The following is a 20,790-nucleotide window of genomic DNA, read 5'->3' on the forward strand; positions in this document are numbered from 1 at the left end:
TCTCATGACACTGGCCAAACATGGCTATTTTTTATTTTATCTCTGTTATTCTGATATGAAGAGCCATATGATTGTACTTTTAGGCTAATTTAAATTTCTTTGTCTTTTTTATGAAAAATGGTCAAACTAAAGGATAAGTTTCAATTATGGTCATTTGTAAACATATACAGTGTGAGAATGTCAAAAGCAAACACATTTACCAGTACATTTTGGAATTATTTACAACAAAATAGAACTAAATATTTTTTACAATAATTCTATTTAAATACAAGTCTTTAAAATGAAAGAAAAAATGTCTACAGATTTATCTAATTGATTCAAATGTTTTGTTTATGCTTATGCAGAATAAAAAAAACTCTAAATTACTTTGGAACACAATTCCTGACATTTTGAATTCAAAAAGCTTCCTAGATGAGAAGGGAAACCTCTTCAAACTCTGAAAACAAAGTCCAGTGTTTTTTTTTTTACTTTTTTGGAATGACTATGACCTGGATGACTGAGAATGTTCACCAGCATAATAAAAAGAGGGGATTCACTACATCATCAGATGTGGTATAACAGGGCTTTAACTACTGATAGCATGAACAGAACAGGTGATGTCACCTATTAAACAACAAAACAAAAACAAACATCAGATCCTAATCAGAGTCAGACAGACCTGAGCCCCAGGCTCAGCAGCCAAAATCAAATCCATATATGAACTGGACAGGGAAATCAACTAGAAAAAGATGAGGAAACAAAATAACTCAGTGTATCACCAGCGGGTCAGAAATCAGTATTGCAAAAAAAGAAATAGTGATAAGCAAATTGTACTCAAATCAGTAATATTTAACCATAAATGGAGTGATTCTGAACTATCAAAGTACTTTTAACTTAAACTTAGAAAAAGTACAATTTTCAGTTAATTGGGATTTTCCCACATAATTAAACGTGTAACGACACATCTTTCCCATAACTCTGGGTACAACAATTACCCTTTTGTCAGATTTATGTACTTGACAAGTCAAAATCAATCAAAAGAAGGGTAAATATTCTTAATTTGAGAAACATATATATTTATCAATGTCTTCTTTTGCTGTGAGTAAGCAGAGGCAGTAAATTATTTCCCTACATTAGTGATAGATACATGTACGTCAGTTTAAATCTATAGCTCTCTTGCAATATATGCCTGCTGCTTGCTGCTGGTCATTTTGTCTGCACATTTTTTGTAGAAATTTGGCAACTTTTCATTGATACATTATGTATATGAAATTGATAGACTTCAAAGTTACTTTGATTGTAATAATTAATATTCAGAATTCTTATAAGTTAAAATATATATCTGTAATTGAGTATTTTGATAATGGTGGGTTGTTGTTACTCTTCTACTTTTGGAAAATAAACCATTTACAATCTAATTGAAAATAATCTGCATCTGATGTGTGGAAATGTATTATAGTTGATTGAACATAATCTTCTGCCGGCCAAATTTTTATATTCCAGCTTTGCCACTGCGCCTATCAGTGACATGCAGGACTATGAATGCTGTAAACAATTACAAGCATTTTGTTCTGTTTTTTATTAGGTCTTACACTTAGTGATATAGAGTACGAGAGTTAAGAAGATGCTATTAAACCAAAATTTGTTTATGATTTATTATATGGGATATTAATTCAATATGGGCTATTTTGAGTTATAATTTCATATAGAATGTTAATATCTGGTTTGAAATGGACTATATTTAAAGACCCTTTAAGTAAAAGGGTCTATATATCCCATAATACTGGAGAAACAGAAGAAAAAGGAGTTCTGAAAAAAGGTGCAGCTCAAATTGTTGCTTTTGGGAAGAGTTTTCATCGTTTTTTTTTTTTTTTTTCCACAGCTCTGACTTTATGTTTGTTCACTTTTCTTATTCACTAAAGTTGAAATGAATTATTGAATTGACTCCTGTTCGTCTTTGGTTTAGTCAATTTTACAACGCGGCTGCTTAGGGGTACAGAAAGTCATTACAACTTGCTTACAGACTTGGTAATGTTTTTTACATCAGATGCCCCTGCCTGACAGCCTTTCTCAATCCCTGCTTTCCCAAAAGAATGTTATGATTTCACTTATTTTAATATTGAGCAAGTCTATAATTTAATCATGTACTAATTCCCCTCCCATAATTGAGAGCAAACCTAAAAATGACCCAACCTGTGAGCTCAGCAACACAGGCTGAAACACAGATTAACAGCATGGAAGATCAGGAGACCTCATGATGAGGTCATGTTTAAACAAACCACTCCCTGTGACTCACTCAGCGTCTACCAAGAAACGTCAGAATGCATCGAACTGTCATGTTTACGGTTGATATAGAGACCAACTCCTTCAGGTTTAGTGGGATTGCCTCAAACAGATGCCTCTAGTAAAGATACAATCTTTTTGAAATGTTATAACCTTTATCTATGATCATTTTTTAGCAAGGTTGAAGAAAGTCAGATGGCAGAATGAAGTCATGAGAAATTATCTGTACTAAGAAAAATGCTTGAATAATGGCCGTGTATTGTTTGGGCTGAACCTCAGAGGTGAAAATCTGAGAGGTGACTTTTCCATTGCTTGTATGAAACATCATAAAATGATTTATTATTATTAAATTAACATAAGCATAGTCGAAATGATGGGTGGTGCTTTGTCTCTGAACAGTTATGTGATTCCAAATGAGCATACATTTATGAATATGATTTGAACTTTATTTCAGGGAATATATGGTTATTTAGAACAGATTAACCTCTTAACATCCACCACATTTTGAGTAGTCCCCGCCAAAGCAAATAACTTAGGAACTGTAAGCCGAAATTACATGTGCAATATATAATTTGAAAGCTAACCGCCTCTAGTTTCCTAATATATAAATTAAAATTGGGTGACTAGAACACAGATCAACCTGCATCAGTTCAAAAATGATTGAAAGTTGGGGGGGTTTTATTCTCGGAAATGATAGGTCTTTTTTGAACAGCCGTAATAAAGACATTCTTGAGAAAAGCCAGGTTTTATTGTATTATGTGTTCTACATCATGTCAACCACAAATGCAGAAAATTTCAGGTATCTAGCTATAACGGTTCCAGAGCTGTGGGATATGCGACCCAGTGGGTTTAAAGAGGTTAAGGCCATAAAGACAGTTGATACAATCCTTTTGGAAAAAGCTGATTATATTTGGATGACAGCATTATTGCAATGCAGCACTACTTAAATACAAACACAACTTTGTTCAAAATAACAGCACTCCACCTTTACCAACCAGATTGGTCACTTATTTTGGTAGGAATATGTATTTCTCTATTGTAAGTAGTGTACGATTATGTGTGGTAGAGTTAGAAAAACAGGCCCAACAGGGATGGTGTTCTGCTGATTCCGTGTAACTAAATCATTACCTAAAAGCACTTTGCCCAAAATAGTGACAGGGTGGAGTTCAACCAAGTAATATGCTTTTTTGGGGGTTTTTTCCCCCCCACATACTGTTTTCTGCTGAGAGCTGATTAAAAAGTCGATAAAAAGTGGAAGTTACATTGAGACATGTAGAAAAAGATAGACTGCTCAGCTAAAATAATCTCTAATACTTAAGAATTGATACTGCGACCAAAGACATGGAAGATTCTCCAAAAAGAGAGAAAAGTCAGTCGATGTTTAACCTGAAGGTAAACACAGGTTAACAGTTATGTTTACATATGGTTGGACTGTATTAAATGGAATGATGAGCTTTCAAGTTCCCAGCTGTCCAAGGAAGACAGCAACTAACCAAAAGAAAAATGGTAGAACATTTAAAGCGTATTGGAACCACTGATCTCTATTTAATTACTGGATTGCTGATAGGCCATTGATAGTACATGGTGCTGTGAAGTCACCACCCACCATATTGGTACTCCCTAGTAAGACCGATACAAATGTAAGCAATATGTGTGCTACAGCATAGTACAAAGATGATGTTCTAATTTTCAGATAGGCTGTTTCATAGCATCTGTTGATTACTGTCAATTAAGGTAAAAAAAAAATAGGCACATCAGATTGCATACTCAGTTTGAAGTCTATAAATCATGTAATATAACATATTATTCATCACAACAAAATTAGTGTTAATGGATGAGTTAACATAATAATGCTGTGGTCAGATATTAAGAATATAAAACATAGACATGCACACACTCACATGATGTGTTAAAAGTACTAAATTGATGATGTACATGTAATATACATGTATTGATTACATTGTTATAGTAATTACATTACATTACAGGCATTCCTGTGGCGCAACTCCTTGAAAGTTGGGAGTAACAAGATGGCAGCAGGTGACTTCAGTTTTTTCGGTCTATCAGTAATCCAGTGAATAAGAGATGAGTGGTTGCAACCAAGAGTTTTGTTTGGTCCATAGGAGGCATTAACATTGAATCTCATGGCTGATAAATCATATAATAGGATTTTTACATGCACTATGTTCTCAGGTTTATGTCTTTGTCTCTTTCATTCTGAAATAGACATCAACGTCACAGCATTCCAAGGCCATACAAGGCCCATGGAGAATTTTATTAGTGAACTACCTTAACCCAATAACTACAACAGTGCCACCTACCTTTAGTCTCTATTATCTACTTCACGCCAGCAAAATGTGTTTTATAGTTGAAATGATCACTGCAAGTTGAAGCCAGGTGTTTACACACATCAGATTTAATCAAATAATCTAAACTACTATTACTCTTTACTAAATGGTAGAACAATGAGACGATTTCTATGGAGTATTTTTATTATTATTATTCATGCAGATATTTACCTTCATTAATATAATGTCCCTTTAAATACTATAGGAAAGTACAGAGAGTGATCATGTTGTTTTGTAAGCTTCAAAAAGGCAGATTTATATGAGCAATTTGATGCATTTAAAGGGAGACGTCAAATGCACGGCTTCTATTTGTCATCATCCCGACTGTGAAGCACAGGGGTGACCATCAGGTTTTTGGTGTGTTTATATTCATATAATGAAATATATGGCTTCATGAGAAAACAGCATTATGTTACTGAAGCAGCAACAGAGAAAATCAGCCCAGGAAGTCAAATCTACAGCACGAAGTCAGTATTTTCTTATAGAAAAGTTGTTGTAGAAGCTGACAATGTGTAAGCAAAGCAGTTGACACATAGGATTAGTTTACACACTGCAAAAAGAATCTAGAAATAAGTAAAAATGTCCTAAATTAGGTGTACTGTATTTACCCTTCATTTGAGTAGGCTAATAAGATGATTTGCCAATGGAATGAGTATTTTTAACCACTAAAATAAGATAATTGAATAATACGCACTTGTAATAAGACAACGCAATAGTTTTTTCATATTTCAAATCTAAATTGTCTTGTACCATTGGCAAAGTGTCTCACTTACCTCCTAAATTCAAGAACAAATGCACTTATTTTAAGGAAAATGTACTTATCTAGATATCAATTTTTCCAGTGCATCAGTTCTGCCTGGATTAAGGGATATGGTTATTGTGCCAAGTTCAAAACTGCACTCATAAAAAAGCCCTTTACCTCCTGATCTAGTAGCACCATCCTACGTTACAAGAAATGTTTCACAAGCTCAAACATAAACAGCAAATGATTGTTAAATTATGACTTTTATTATATGTGTTCAACCATAAAGGCTGCTTTCAGCTTGTAAAACAGCCAGCGTGTATACATATATCGACCTTTATCCTTTATAATAAATGTTCTTGTGAGGTCTGTAGGCAAGCAAGGCTGGTTGGGTGGGGGGATCCTGGAAAGGCACAGAGGTATCCACAGCCAGCCCAGATGATGAAAAATCACTGAAAAATGTTTAACCCATCTGTTTTTATAGTAGGTCTTTCCCTAAAGACACTATACAAAACAATACCAGGTCTGTGTTTCTTGAAATCCAAGTAAGGCGTAATAGTTAATGAAACTACCAGGTTAAAAGGTGAAATCAAGGTCCTAAAGGGAAGAAATCAGTTTTTCATGCTTAAATTATAAAATGCTGCACAGCCAGAAAACCAGAAAATCTCTTTTATTAAATATTTTTGAAAATGGAATCCAAACAGAGACAGTTATCCATAGCTGAGTCACTGCAACTTAGTGAGAATAAACACCTTCTTGTTTTTGCACCTGCTCATGATCCTTTTTCCTGCAGTTTGAGTCCATCTCTGCAGCATTAGATGTTAATGACTTAACATCTAATGCTGCCATCTTGTGGCGCGAAGTGGATCTTTCACCAAAACGTTGATTTTCCCTCCACATTGTAACCGATTTCAAATGGTGCTAGACATGATGGAAACTCTGAACACCAGAGGAAAACGGTCAGCCTTGATTAGAGGGTCTGAAGAATGGATTTCTATGCTCTTACTTAGCAGCTCACACTTTATGGAGACATATGATGAACCAGTTTACACCCCATCGCTGGGCCTAACTTAAATTATATAATAGAATATCTCAAAATATGCTGCAACCCTAAACTGGATCAACTTGTGTGAAGTGTGTTCCCGCTCAAGAACACCGATTTCAAATGGTGCTAGATGGGATTTTAGACTCTAAGACACCATCTGAAACCAGTTCCCTGGGGAGGAGGACTCTGATGACCACATGCAGTAGCTCCTGGAGAAAGAAACAGTGATTTTATCCTTTTGTTTTAAGATGACAAGTTTTTTAATTCTTCTAGAAAATGTAGATGACGTTCATTTCACTTTGCGGACTAGCTGTCCTCTGTTATGCAACTGTTGAGTCCTCGTTTTCTGCTTTTGCTCAGAACGCTTGTACAATAATAATCACATTTACCCCCCTCCCATCCCCACCCAAAAACAAAACAAACAAAAAACACTATTTTATCTGATCAGTAAACTATTTTTTCTCTCTCAGTAAACTATGCAAAACATTCTGCCAGTACCTTCAGGCAGACTTCAAGGTTATATGTAGAGCTGAAATTTTATCAAAGAATGACACATAACGAAAAAAATAAATTAATACCAAACTGTTTTTTTTCACAAGAAAAAATAGGTTCAGAATATCTACTGTAGCAAAGAAGCATAGAGATCTTTGTTTAAAGGTAGATGAGTCAGAGCAGATGTCTCTGAGAGCGGATGATGCTAAGTTTCTAAAACCTAAAAAGGAAATGGACACTCAGCTCATAACAGCTTGGTAATGCATCAGATGGGCCAACCTCTGAGAATGGAAAGACAAAGTGGCAAGATGGAGACACAGATCAAAGCAGTCAGTGAATCACAATGTAAAACAAAAATGGATGTCAGCATTATCCCTGCAGATTTCTTTGTCGAGCGCGATGGGACACTGTTTCCTCTCCTCGGCCACCCTCGGTCATCCAGCCCCACTCCTGTTTCAAACAGGACAGGCTGCAGTGGAACCTAAAAAAAACAGATGCTGAAAGTTGTAAAAAAAGAAAAAAAAAACAGATAAAACTGTTAGTGCCATTAATCACCACCCATTCAATGAGAATCTGATTCTGGTAAGCTTTTATTTTGAAACAATAAACAACTATTATGAACACTCACTGGCATTACGTCTGGCATGAAATGCATGGTATCATCCTGGCCTGTCAGCCTCCATTCCTTTCTATCCTGCTGCATGTAACAGGAACTTCTACCCTTATGTGTCTGTTCGTCACTTCCTAATATCCTCTTAAATGTTAGTTATTGTCATGGCTTCTCAGATGAAGCTATTGCCCTGGATGTCAAGGATGTATTTTTAGCAGCGGTAATCAAATTAGGCATTTCATAATGGCCACGCAGCTTTACGAATGTTTGCTTTGGCCAGAAATATCCTCCTTTCCACAGAATCTGCCACTATTTACATGTCTGCGGTGTCAGCTTCAAGAATAACTCAGGCAGCCATTGTGGTTTAAAGGCCGAAGCGCCTCTTACATCCATCTCCTTCTCGTTTATTCTGACGAGTCGAGAAACACTGGGCTCTGAGAACGTTTGTCTCTCTGCCTCTCTCTCCTGCTCTTTTAACTCCAAGGCCTTTTCACCGTTGTGTGCTGTGCGAGCCGAGGCTCCTCACTGCATCGAAGCTGCTTTATTTATTTTTTTTCTACCGAGTCACCTGACCAGTGCTTGTTAAAGGCACATCAGCCCCTTTAAAAATCAAAACAAAGAAGACTTATGCAACCATTAGTTTGATCTGGAACAACATCATACTGTGTAGAATGTTCACTTTTAACAGAAACCAGATGGAAATGAAACAAAAGAAACTCAATAAATAGAAATATTAGAAGCAAACTAAACATTTTCTGTTTATTTTGTTTTTTTTTTATAGAGAAGTGAACTATTCTTTTTCTTGTTAGTCAGATGAACAAATCTATCTCTGCATAAAGCAGTGCAGGCTGTTAGTTGGTATTTAGTGTCACTGGTAGTGAGCCACTGGGTTGGGTCCCAATGGAGCAGGTGACGTAAAATCAACCCTGAATGCCTGCATACGTGCAACCCTGTGTTACGTGTGCGTGACAACATGGGGCGGAGCTATGTGCATGGCTGCACGTGTAAACAGTGTAGGTGGTTAATCCTCTTATAGATTATCGGTCCTAATTTATCCGGAGTGAGGGAGGCAACCTTATGAAGGTAATGTGCTTTTAAACTACCTGACAACAGTGGAGAAAACTAAAATAAGATGTGAATCTGAAAGCCTTATCTGGCGAATGTTCAGCTGTACACATGTGTAGATATTGTTTTAAATAGACTGCTTAACAAAAACATAAAAGCATGACAAAAAAGTACCAATCAGACCTCACTTTCTGATGACTCTTCCTATTTGGAAAAAACCCAAAAACACACCAAATGTTTGGATCATAAAAGGATCTTGGGGTTTAACCTCCTGAATTGCATCATCTGCTCCTTAGGGGCGGCAGATTGTGAAATATTTGTAGAAGTGAGAACCTCGACACGCTCAGAACAGCCTGACACTGTTTATTCGACCCCAATGCACAATGGATGGAAATAACTGCCACATGCCGAGTGGCTGATTTACACGTTGTCACAATCTTTTGGCTCCTATGCTGCCTGCTGGAAAATATCTGATGTTTTTCCTGATAATGAGGGTGAGTTAAGCTCGCTGCTTTAGGGCATCTCCGGAAAAAAAAGAAAACTGAGTCTCTTGTTTCTGAAACAAGGAGGACCTTTTTAAATATAGAAGTAAAAAGATATATATAAAATCCTACTTAGCTATTCTGCTTCTTGCTGTGCAATCAGGTACCCAGAGATGCCTACAGAAAGATTTAAAAAAAAAAATAAGCCACTAAAAACTGGAGCATAGAGAAGCCTCTTCAGTTACATCACAGTCTCATTACACCTTTTTTCAAACTGTTCTGCAGCACATAAGGTGTCTACCTGCAAACAAATGCTGCCTCACACTTGTCTATTAATACACCGTCATGTAGCGAGGCCAACAGTGCACCGGGTTTAATTTTAGCACCGTCATCTCTCGGCCCTGTGCCACTTCCCATTCTATAATCTGAGTGTAGGAGGGATCCGCTTTGAGAGACAGCGGGTCGCTCATCTTCTTCTCTGATCGTTTATGTGAGCTACAGGTGACGCTGGCCACAGGCTAAAAAACAAATTTTTCAGTAGACTCACACTCCCTCTTTTGTCTTCTTGATGCCTTTGATCGTTTTAAACCCCAAGGATCAGCTGATTTGTTCTAAAAGCAGGGGCTGTTTTCTTGCTGCAGGTTTTCTATTGAGGGTAAGAAAAAAACAAACCAAAAAAAACAAAAGAAATCCCTCAAATCTGTGACTAAAACTAAATTGAAAGCCTCTGTTTGTTTGACTTGTGAGGCAGCACCTCTCCCCAAAAAGGATGACAAAATAACTATTGAGGTCACGTTTCTTTATTTGTGAAACTGGGTCAGTTGTTCCACTGGTCAGCCTCGAAACTCCTGGTAAACATGACGACTGATCCCAACAGCCCATCTAAAACGTGGCACGGTTAAGTTTACCATGAGCAGCTCACCTCATATAAAGTCTAATATATATATATAAGTTTGGAAACATGTAAATGCATTGTTTATTTTGTCTATTTCCTCTTAAATGGACCTTCATATGTTTGCTTTGAAACTACGATTACAACATTCCCTCTGGGAGTCAAGTTTCTATTCAGTGAACATAATTAAGGCTCTAAAGGTGCTCTTCCCTCCCCTTTCTCTCTCAGCCTCTCTTTTTACATTTATTTGCCAGTGGTTTTGCAACTCATGAGCTTCCAGTGATTCCCCCCATGACTGAACAAATCCACTTGAAAGAAACTTCCCCTGCCTTTCTCCTCTTCACCTCCAGGTCTTTGATAAGCGATGAAGCTCTTTGCCTCCTATCTTCTTTTTGGCAGGTGAGCAGCAGGAGGAACACCTTCCAACATCACGATCTCACCAAGTTAGATTAGAGCCTATGTGCCACCCACAATGGTGACGCTGCATCAGAGATTACTGGCCCATTTTGTGCAATGCAGGGATGTTTTTCAAGGTCTAAGTTAATAATGAAAATAAACAGCATAATGCTTAAAATAAGCGATTCTGCTAAAAAAGAAAAAAAAACTTAAAGAAGCCAGATCTGCTTTATAAAGTCATAAAAATCAATTATTATAAATAATCCAAAGAAACATAAAGGAAAACAATGAAGAGGAGGGAGAAATTAAACTGTGTCAACATCCCTTCAACTGATCATTTGCGAGCGTTTTACTCAACAGCGCCCCCTGCATCAGGGAAACACATCTTGTTTTGAACATATCAAGTGCGCACTATAAAAGCCTGATTACTATTTCGGTCTCCTGAGATCTGTGTGACGCAGCAAAATTATTTTAGACAACGGAAACTGAAATAAAGCTGCGTCATCACTGAGTTTGTTTTCCTTTTTCCTCTGAATAACAGCAGCAGAGTCTCACATCGAAACCAGGCCGTTTAAACGCGCATCTGAGGAATATGCGTGTTTGTGTTTAATGACGGAGTCCTGGAATGTCGATTGGAGCATTAAAGGCAACGGGATGGTGAATGATTGTGGTAAAATGTACTGCGTAACATCGTCCTCTCCCACTACAGGATTACGCACTATCCATCTCTTGCGCAGCATCCTATTCCGAGCTCTTCCTTTGACACGCCATCCCTCCTCGTCCCACGGTTTGTTTACATCCACATTTAGTCGCTCAAATCGGACAAAAGTCAAGTTTTAGAGCGAACACCAGTCCGCCTTCCTGCCATCATTGTGAGTTTCATCCACTGCGGTGGAAATTCCCACTGGATTTCATTTGGCTTGTCGGACTTCGCGCTGACGCAGTTTCATTTACCTGTTGTCATACCGATGATGAAACATTTGGATTATTTAAAAAGTCTTCAGAGCCGTTTCCGCCACGAAGCCCTTACATATAAACGCCTTTCCTAACAATACTTTTATTCACTTAGGTTATTTTTTAAAGTTACTCTTTCCCAGGCGCCTCCAGACTCTGACTCTTACCTTTCATCTGGCGCTCCGATGGTTATGAATTACATAGTGGTATTCTCTACGCAACCTACGCAGCATTATGTGGCTTTAGCCATGAAAAAAACCCAAATAACTTACGTGTTTAGTCCAAGCCCTTTCTCCATTTATGCTAGAGAAATGTGTCCCTTGTCCCGGTCGGCACCTCCCAGGCCCTGCCCTCCTAGAATATTGACTGCGTTTGGTTCCTGTTTCGGACTTATTCTGGTTATTATCAATCTCAGGGCGCATGTTCTGCCTCACTGTATCCCCTAACGATTTTCCATAGAGCAACATAAGGACCCCGCCCCTGACACTCCCCCGCTCACTGATTGGCTGAGAGGTTTCGGAGCATTTCCTCATCGAAGGACTCACATGTGGCTGACGCATGTTTACAAACATCGGCTGAGATCACATGGTAATGAGCGTCCATTTACCGTAAACTACATCCCTCTGACGCAATGGCCAGATGTCGTGCTGAGAGTCTTTTTTTTTTTTTGCATCTGCATGAAAAAAAAATGAGTCGTTGCGTATTTGTTTTTCTATCTATCTATCTATCTATCTATCTATCTATCTATCTATCTATCTATCTATCTATCTATCTATCTATCTATCTATCTATCTATCTATCTATCTATCTATCTATCTATCTATCTATCTATCTATCTATCTATCTATCTATCTCCTAATCATTGCAGTGATGTAATTAGATGTACTTTATTGAAACAAAATATGGCTATTAAACCCTTTTACTCAAATTATTTCAGTTTTTTTTTTTATTTGAAATCATTTTTATTACCAAGCATGACGTTTCATTGTGCATAAAGGTGCCAACATGTTTTATACAACATGCTTTAATTTTGGTAAAAAAAAAAATAAAATAAAAAAAGTCCAATGCCTTAGTTTTTACAGCAGATGGCAGTGCAACACAGACGCTTCGAAATGTTCTTTATTTCTCCCTTTATCCCTTGTCCTGGTGTTTACTGCAGCAAAAAATCATGAATGGACGACGGAGTTCTACATTTGGTTTGAATGAATTTTACTTGAATCCAAAAAAGAGAGATAAATGATTGCTTCTGATGTTTTTTTTTCCACAGTTATATATCCAGATAATTTTCGACTCTTTTTTTGTATTTATCAGGTCCTCTTTTCTTTTCTTTTCTTTTCTTTTCTTTTCTTTTCTTTTCTTTTTTTTTTTTTTGTTTTTGCAGGTAAATAATGAACTTTGCGTTTATTTACAATTTTTACAGTTATTAGATAACTTACTGCCCCTTTTTTAACGTGAATTACGGTATCTAACGTTACAGACGTCATTCATCTTCTTTTTTTTAATCGCTGCCTTTACCCAATTTTAATAAGAATATTTAATGGGATATTTAATTGAATTTCGGAACTATATTCATGTTGGTAAAAACCTACAGAAAGTTTTTGTTTGTTTTGTTTTTTTCCCATTTTGAAGCGTCAGTCATTTTTGTTCTGTTTTGTTTCATTTGTTTGTTTTTTGTTCCCGTATTTACAGTAATATTTCCATAAACTGCCATTATTAAGCCCCATTCAAAGAAAAATGTTTAGAAAGGTCCTTCTTTATTATTCATTTTGGGGACTAAACTCTAAATTTGTACCTTGAAGTTTTCATTGGCCAGTTATGTCCAGTAGATGGAGTCAAAGTACAATTAGTGATTTGCAGGATAAAATTGACTGGTGGAACAACTCAATATTACATCTATCTAGCCTTCTCTCTGTCTCTCTTTCCATCTGACCATCAATGCATCCAACCATCTAACATGTTGTGTGCAGATAGTGATGACTCAACAGTAAAAATTGTGACATTTAATATTTTTGCTTCTGGACTGATAAGGCTTTGACCTTTGAACCCTCTAAAGTTGTAGCCTTTAGCCTAACAGGCTGTGAACGCTTATGGCAGGCGTGTATCGCCTGTCAAAACGTAACAGTAAGGGCTGATAAAGGTCACTTTAGATAGTATGACTGCAGTGCCTAATTTTCTGCGGGTACATGAACTGCACACACACAGAAACAACAAGTCAGGCTTCAGACACACCAAGTGTGTCCTCACACGGAAAGACAGCTGAACTTGTAACCATATGGTGAGTGACTAAACCCTTCATCAGTCATCTGGAGCCAGTAGGTCACTAATGTTCACACTCCTAACACATTTCTTGGGACTGGGAGAATTGCTGGAATTTAAAGGAGAATTCCGGTTTTTAACACTTTTAGCCCATTTTCTGTAGTGTCCAGGATGAAATCGAATGATCGACACCAAAATTTTGACAATTGGTCCTGTCTCTGCTTTTTGGCTCATGCAGAATCCCCCCCTGGCTGCTTCAGAATGGCTTCCATTGTGCATGTCCGATAATGTCCTTAAAACAACCTTAAACGTTCTTTTTTTTAAATATGCTACTCACCGGGTCGTCAGCGCTGTTCAATGACGTTCCAAAAAAAGTTTCGTGAAGAAAAACCGTTCCTGTCTTGTTTTATTTAGCATTTTGTAAATCCCAGAACTATTTTTTCCGATACATCACAACCGCTTATAAACTTCCACTTCCCGTTCGAATCTGAAGCGTTGCACACTCCAGACCACTAGTTGGCGACGGTATCCTCTACCGTCAATCTCAAAGTCCAATATGTCCTCCTCAAGAATCCACCTTTCGTATTCCATTTTCAGAGTTTTTTAAAGTGTTTAACAGAGACGTTAGCACCTCGACGTCGGAGTACACAGAGTGAAGCATAAACACTTGGGCCTTGCGAAAAGACTACAACTAATTGTAAACAGGCCCCATTTCCGTTTCCTGTGGCGGAGGGATATTGACTATTCCAACAGAACTCAATGGGATTTACAAAATGCTAAATAAAACACTACAGGAACGTTTTTTCTTTACGAAACTTTTTTTGGAACGTCATTGAACAGCGCTGACGACCCGGTGAGTAGCATATTTTTAAAAAAGAACGTTTAAGGTTGTTTTAAGGACATTATCGGCATGCACAATGGAAGCCATTCTGAAGCAGCCAGGGGGGGATTCTGCATGAGCCAAAAAGCAGAGACAGGACCAATTGTCAAAATTTTGGTGTCGATCATTCGATTTCATCCTGGATACTACAGAAAATGGGCTAAAAGTGTTAAAAACCGGAATTCTCCTTTAATATAATTGGTAACTTTTGAAAAGAATACAATTTTAATTCCATATGAGATCTCTCTTAAAATGTACAACACAATTAATTTTCGCATTGTCCTTCTAAGGCCAAATATTTTGGACAGAATTTTGAAAAGTTATATTTTTCAGGCTTTTTTGTGGAATTTATTTTTATTTATTATTTTCTATTTTTTTGCCATTGTTGACTTGATGATTTAGGTTTGGTTCACTATCAACCTCCCATCCACCCACAGCCAGCTATCAGAAAGCCGGCGCAGGCCAGTCGACACATTGGCTTTGGAAGCTGTCCTGCTGGTCTGCAGAACTTCAGTCTGGATGATGCAGAGAACAACCATCTCTGCAACAATCCACAAATCCGGTCTGTATGATGGAGTGGCAAGATGGAAGCCACTCCTTCATGAAAGGCACATTGCTACTCATCTGGAGTTTGCCAAAAAGCACCTAAGGGACTCTCAGACCTTATGTTTCAATCAGTGGTTCCATTTAAGTCCTATTATATCATTCAAAGGTGGTCAGCAAACAACTTTCAAACAACACTCCTTAACGCAGATGATTAGAAGTGTAACAGGTTCATCATGGGCTGTACATTTGTACTTGTAAAATTGAAATGTATTTGTAATTTGTACTCAGATTTGTGTGTTGTTTGAAAGTTGTAACTTTGTAACTTGTATTTTTAATTTCCAAACTTGTATCCTTACAGATGAAACATGTGATGTCAGATTTATGAGTTTACAATGAGAAACAATTACAAATCTTAAATGTATTCACCTTTGACTTACAATTACAAGTTAAGATATGTAGATTGACAGTTATCTCGCCCCATACTACCGGTATATATTAGGTTCTCTAAACTACATAGATGTTAAATAAATGTAAAATAAATAAATGTAATTCCTAATTCCCAAGTGTTTGACAAAAGACATTTAGAATCAAGTAAGGTTATTTATATAGTGGCAATTTATAGTATGTTTTATATCAAGGCATACCTGTGTAAATTCTCAGTCATCCAGGTTATGACAACTACAAAACAGACTTTAATTGGAGGCAACTGGTCTTTAATATTTTTTGTTTTATTACCTATCCAGGAGTTTTATTCAGGACTGTTGGCTTTCACTAGAGCAATCTGCAGTTGGAGCGCTGATGTTTTAAGCAACATTCTCATAAGCACAATCCAAGTCAGATGCAAATTAAAGACCCACCCATCATTCTCCTAGGCTGTTGGAGTCTTTAGTTGTGATGTTAATGTGTTTGGCTATTTGAATCGTTATGAGTTTGCATGTGTAACTTTTTTAGAATAAGTTATGGGACAGAATTCTAGATGCTAAGATGCTGAAACCACAATACTCTTGCTCTGTTCAGTGATGGCTTTTAACGAAGATGGCTTCTTTGACTTCTCTTTTAAACTATTTTCCCTATCTGTCCAAGATTAGAACAATTTGGTCGTCAAAGGTGTGTCCTTTGTTCTTGAGGTTCAAGTAACCAGCTGAATCTTGTCCAGCTCTATTGGTTACCCTTTGCTGTGCCATACAGTTGTGTAGTTGTTGTTCTGTTTCTCCAACATAGAAGCGTGAATGGTGCACTCAGTGCACTGGGCTGCATAAACAACACAGCTCAGCTCTGGTGTAGGTGCTCTGTCTTTGGGATGACCAGTTTTTGGCTGAGTGTGTTGTTGGGTGTGTTAAGTTTAAAGAAAATCCAGTGTGTCTCGAAAACTTCTGACACATATGCAATTACATTGTTTTGGCCTCTCTCTGTTTTCTTCTCTGTCTTAGTTTTTTTGGCTGACCTAACAAATGCCCAGTTTGGATAACCACACGGTTCAAGTGATTTACTGACATGTTTTCTTTCTCTGCATTTCACATCTGATAGTGAGAGAATATTGTCAGCTCAGTAACTCATAGCATCATCCTTCTTACAGAACATTGTAGAGCGCTGCCATTTAATTTGTCCCCCTTCACAAACTGATGGTTGTGTTAATTAGGTTGATGGTTAGGCATAGATAGCTCAACTAGATCAATGCAGTCCAACACATTTCAGGTTCTATACTTACTTCTAGCGCTGTCTCACTTTCTACAGATGAATTAATAATATTTTGAATGGTGGCAATGATAAACTTTTTAATAGAATAAATCATATTTAATTTAAATAATTCAATAAAGCCATTACTACACAGAACTGGGGGAATAGATAGCTTAAAGAGTCATGGCTCTGTGGGCAACTCACACAGGCATCTCGGATTATACTTAATCTCCGCTATTAAGGAAGAAGCAACTTGATTTAAAACTATATTTATATCCTGCTTTTTAATCCAGGGCACAATCATTGCAAGACTGTTGTGTTCAGTTTTCCTTCACTAACGTGAGTAGCTCAGATCACTGTAGCCACCAGTACTACCAAGCTTTGCAGCAAGAAACAAAGGAACTGGCTGTGTTGTTATTTTTTTAATAAACTATATTCAAATGTTTCATGATATTCAAATCCATGTTAAGCTCTGATTATGATTAGAATAACTGTGTAAATATGCAGTATGTTATATCAAATGCATTAGATTGAACATTTATTCATGTAGTGGAAACCTGGCAATATGTTAAAGTAAAACTTTATCTTGGGGGAGGAGAACTCTGTTGAATTAAATTTGAAGGTTAGTAGAAAAGTGGTCTGATAAGACAGGGTTTTGAGAATATATTATTTCTTCACAATCAATGACATACAGGTCCTTCTCAAAATATTAGCATGTTGTGATAAAGTTAATTATTTTCCATAATGTAATGAAAAAACATTAATCATTTATAGGCTTTAGATTCATTGCACACTAACTGAAATATTTCAGGTCTTTTATTGTCATAAGACGGATGATTTTGGCAAACGGCTCATGAAACCCCAAATTCCTATATCACAAAATTAGCATATCATGAAAAAGGTCCCTAAACGAGCTATGCATCTAATTATCTGAATCAACAAATTAGCTCTAAACACCTGCAAAAGATTCCTGAGGCCTTTAAATCTCCCAGCCTGGTTTATTACTTAAAACCCCAATCATGGGTAAGACTGCCGACCTGACTGCTGTCCAGAAGGCCATCATTGACACCCTGTGAAGGGCTGATTCCAGACCTTGGGGGACCTGTGGACTGAGTCTGGAGGAGAAACTTCCAGAGCCACCGTACACAAGCAAGTGCAGGAAATGGGCTACAGGTGCCGCATTCCCCAGGTCAAGCCACCTTTGAACCAGAAACAGCAGCAGAGGCCCCTGGCCTGGGCTACTGAGAAGCAGCACTGGACTGTTGCTCAGTTTTGCATGTCATTTGGAAATCAAGGTACCAGAGTCTGGTGGAAGACTGGGGAAAAGGAAATGCCAAAATGCCAGAAGTCCAGTGTCAAGTACCCAAAGTCAGTGATGGTCTGGGGTGCCATGTCAGCTGCTGCTGTTAGTCCACTGTGTTTTATCAAGGGCAGGGTCAATGCAGTTAGCTATCAGGAGATTTTGAAGCACTTCATGCTTCCATCTGCTGAAAAGCTTTATTGAGATTTCATTTTTCAACACGACCTGGCACCTGCTCACAGTGCCAAAACATCTGGTAAATGATTCACTGACCATCGTATCACTGTGCTCAATTGGCCTGCCAACTCTCCTGACCTGAACCCCATAGAGAATCTGTGGGATATTGTGAAGAGAAAGTTGAGACAAAAGAACAAACACTCTGAATGAGCTAAAGGCTGCTATCGAAGCATCCTGTCCTTCATAACACCTCAGCAGTGCCACAGGCTGATTACCTCCATGCCCCGCAGCAGAGAAGCAGCCATTTCTGCAAAAGGATTCCCCACCAAGTATTGAGAGCATGACTGTACATCATTATTTGAAGGTTGACTTTTTTGTATTAATAACACTTTATTACACTCTTTTATTGTTCGGATGAAATATGCTAATTTTGTGAGATAGGAATTTGGGGTTTTCATGAGCTGTATTCCAAATTCATCCATATTAAGACATTAAAAGATCTGAAATATTTCAGTTAGTGTGCAATGAATTTAAAATATATGAATGTTCAAGTTTTATCATTACATTATGAAAATAATGAACTTCATCACAATATGCTAATATTTTCAGAAGGTCCTGTATGTCAGCTCAAGGTCCATCATATGAAGATGGAAATACATGGGTGTATGCACATTTTGATCAAAGCCAGTTCATTTCAATTCACTTTATTTGTATTCATAATTTTCTATCTAAGGAAAACCAGTTGATTGCGTCGACTCATGGACTCAAAGGCAATCCCTCTCACTAAGCATACTTGTAGCGAGAGTGGAGAGGAAAAACTCCCTTTTAACAAGAAGAAACCTCCAGCAGAACCAGGCTCAGTGTGAGGGGCCACCTGCTGAGGCCGACTGGGGTTCAAGAAGACAGAAGAAGTGTCAGGAAACTGAGGACAGATGGACCCAGTATTCAGGAGAGACAGTCAGTAGGAAAGTTCAAAATGTTTATTAAATAAAACAAAATGGAGCTGTGGCTCGCGGACACTGCAGGCGGGGGGGCGGGGCACCGCCCGATCTCAGACACTCTGGTTTAACAGTCCAGACCACGAATGTCCCCAGCACTGCAGTCCCAGAGGTCATGCTGGAAGCCGATCCTGGTGAGGGATCCAGAACAGAAAGGAACAGACAGAACAGGCAGGATCCAGATCAGGCAGGAACAGAAACAGGTGGCAGGATCCAGACTTCCAGGCATCCACAGGCTTCCAGGAGGGTTCAGAGTCTGACTGGGACCAGAAGCATGACCAGGTCACGCACAGGAGCAGACAGGATCAGGTGCAGACAGGCAGGCACAGTGGAAGAGGGTAGCCGAGACAGGACGTAGGAACCGGAACTTGAAGCAGTACTTTAAACTGGTCTCCACCCTGGAGCCAGGCTTACTTTGATAAAAACTGAACCTCCCCCCATAATGAGCCAAAACCCAGAGGACTCCGTGGGGGAGGAACAGTGGACGATCAGGAGACAAGACAAACACTAAAACCCTCTTTCCACTGGCTGCTAGGATCCAGGACATAAACCATCAAAGCAAAGTGAACAGACAGACTAACAAAAAGACAAGCAATGATCTGGCACTGAATGCTCAGGTTGAACTGAATATAAACTAGAGGAGACAGGTGAGAGGAATAAATTATAATGAGGCAGGGAGGGAAAAACGACAGGTGAAAGGAATGACTAATTAAGGGAGAGCAAACAGGCCAGATCATGACAAGAAGACATATATTTCAAGAAGCAGAGATACAAATGGCAACTGTCAGCCAGGTCCGCAGGCAGCGCCATCCAGGAAACACACAACGAGGCAGATGAGCTCCAACTCCCATGTCAGAAGATGAAAGAGAGCACATATATTTAGTCACAGTCAGAGAAACAGAACTAATCTGAAAAACAGGTTGATCTCGAACATCTATAAACAAAGGTGTTGATGGCAGCAACACAGCTGATATTTCTCTCCAGGATGGTTTCACAGCCAAACAGGAACAGACCAGATTAAGCTACTAGATAAGAACCAGAGAGAGCATAGCATTAGAGATTAAATGAACAAAAACTGCAGAATGTGAGAATAGAGATAAAATGAAGCAGAATGATGAAACGGGGTCCAGTTGAGTGTGAGATAGCATCAAAGGTTGCATTTAAACTATTCCCTTTAATGTCGGTATAAACCCCCTGATATGATGATCTTGTCAGAATTTGCCACTGAATCAAAGCTTGAAAACTGACCTAAAAACTAAGTGTGAGGGTTTGTTGTTTAATAGAGGATTGCAAACAGAAGAGTTTATTTAAATGTTCAAAAGAATTGTAAGTTTTAATTACCTTTGGACCAATCAAGAAACTAAACGTTTATTGCTTCTCATCCTCCTTATTACAAATCAAGTCATTACCTAATAAACTATTTGAGGAGACAGATCTTATGTTCAATAAAAAAAAATTACTTGGTGTCATTTTTACTAGACTGTAGACTTTTCAATTTCCATAAGATTATCATGATTTAATCTGTTAAGATTGTTGTCTAATTACTGAATTTTGTCAATGAGCAAGACTGAATTTCACACATAATTGAGGTGACGTAAAACAATATGGTAAGTCAATTTGATAAAGAAAGTTACTCTAAAGTGTTTGGGTTTGAGAAGTTATATACTT

Source organism: Cyprinodon tularosa, unplaced genomic scaffold (genome assembly GCF_016077235.1).
Source record: "Cyprinodon tularosa strain WSP-4 unplaced genomic scaffold, ASM1607723v1 ctg297, whole genome shotgun sequence".
In the NCBI taxonomy this organism is placed as follows: domain Eukaryota; kingdom Metazoa; phylum Chordata; class Actinopteri; order Cyprinodontiformes; family Cyprinodontidae; genus Cyprinodon; species Cyprinodon tularosa.